Here is a 2,270-nt window from a genome sequence, read left to right as displayed (position 1 = left end):
ACCCTGACTCAGGTCTATGTTAGTCACAGTGCCATATGAGAGACCATACTGCAGTGAGATAGAAGACGCAGTTATGGCTCATCTTAGGTCACTGTTACATACAATATCACATGATAACAGCAGAGAGGGCGATGCAGAACTGAGTTGCGACATGATGTTATGTAAAAAGTGATATAGGAGATGTGACTCAGCGGTAGAGCTCTTGTCTTGCATGCACAGGGCCCTGGGCTCAATCCCCAGCACCACACACACACACACACACACACACATAAAAGGTTTAAAATGAGGGCTAATGGGAATGTGAAGACAAAAGTCGCATTTTGTCACTGTATTATATGAAATATCACACAACAGTTAGGAGAGGGTTGCATACACTAGCTGTATTTTGTTAGTATGTCACGTGTGTGGATAATCTGTTAAGAGATCTGGGTTCGTGAATGAACGAATGTCATGTTAGCTCTATGAACCACTATGTTCAGCCATGTATAATGTATATAGGGTATGGCTTATTGTTCATTGATTCTGTCTCTGTCTCTGTCTCTGTCTCTCTCTACTGTCTGTGTCTGTCTCAGACAGAGTCTCACAGTGTAGCCCAGGCTGGCCTCAAACCTGTGATCCTTACCTGTTTAACAGACGTATACTGGAGCGCATGATTAACTGAGAATAATGCTACATCTGTGAAGCAGTGTGGTTTTTTTCTAAATCAAGTCTGTGATATTTATTTTTTTTGTCTTTTTGTTGTTGTTCTTCTGGGAATCGAACTCAGGACCTTGTTCGTACCAGGCAGGTGCTTGTGCGGCTGAGCTATATCCCCAGCCAAGCACTGTGTTTAGAAGTACGGCATGAGGCTGGTTATATGTCCATCAACAGATGAGTGAATAAACAAAATGTGATATTTACACACAATGGAGTACGACTCTGCCATAAAGAAGGGTAAATTTGAGTCATTTATAAGATAGATGCATCCTGAGACCATAATGTTAAATGAAATAAATCAGACATATACACTTAAATATCACATGGTTTCTATTATATGAGAAATCCAAAATGGGAAGGGGAACAAAAGACAGAGGAGGGGAGGGAATGAAAAAAGAATTCAGATGTGTTATGTACATGTACCAGCTCCACACAGGGACTGTAATCATTATGTACTGCAAAGATGGACTAATAGAAGTATGAGACTGGTGTGCTATTCTTCTGCGATACTTAGATTAACAGCATTAGGCACGTTCGTAAAGAAGTCTGTACTGTCTCTGGGAATCAATATGTTTAGCATTCTTCATCTAATACAGGCTTCTCTAACACATAATTAATCTCTGTGTTTATTGGGGTAGGTTTGTGAGTGACAGCATAATTTTTCTGTGAACTCTGGTTTGTACAGTGGGTGGTGCAGGTACTACAGTCTTTGGTTGTTCCATGGTTTGTTTGTTTTTGTACCAGGACTCAAACTCAGGGCCTTGTGCTTGCCAGGCAGGCTCTGTGCCACTGAGCTATATCCCACCCCGGTGTTCCATGTTTAAACCCTGTGTTTAACAGAGCTAGGTATAAGTTTGCGTTGGTATAATGTTAACCTTGGGAAATGCTGTGTTTAGCTTTGTGTATCTCCTGTAGTGTATTTTTCAGTGGTACCTGTTAGTTTATCAGACCTACTTAGGTCCTAGTGTTATCTCTGTGAAACACTGTGTTTAGCTGTGTGTGGTCCACATAGTCCCTACTTTAGGGATATATTTTAAATCTGTGTTTCACAGATGTTGGTACATAAGTTACTAAGCATATTATTATGTTCAAGACTTTGTGGAACATTGTGTGATGCATGTAGTATTTTGTTGATATTTGTTTAAACTGTTTACCAAAAGTAGGTGGATGAGTTATTGCAAATAACATAATCTCTGAGATGCTTTCCAGCATATAATGTATGTAAAACATTCTTATATGATACAGTTTATTTGGGTTTTAAATTGTGGTAAAATATGCAACAAATGCTTTTTAAAATCACTTTTAGGTGTACAATTCAGTGGCATTAAGTGCAGAGAATCTTGAAAGCAGCAAGAGCAAAGTGACTCATCACATACAAGGAAGCTTCTAGAAGATTGTCAGTGGATATCTCAGTAGGAACCTTGCAGTACAGAAAGCGCTGGATGATAGCACTTAATGTGCTAAAACAGAAGGAAAAAAAAGAACACCTGCCAATCAAGAACACTATGTCCAGCAAAATTGTCCTTCAAAAGTGGTGAAATGAGGCTGGGCATGGTGGTGCACGCCTGTCATCC

Source organism: Chinchilla lanigera, unplaced genomic scaffold (assembly GCF_000276665.1).
Source record: "Chinchilla lanigera isolate Chin_1 unplaced genomic scaffold, ChiLan1.0 scaffold00041, whole genome shotgun sequence".
NCBI lineage: Eukaryota > Metazoa > Chordata > Mammalia > Rodentia > Chinchillidae > Chinchilla > Chinchilla lanigera.
This window is presented reverse-complemented; position numbering follows the sequence as displayed.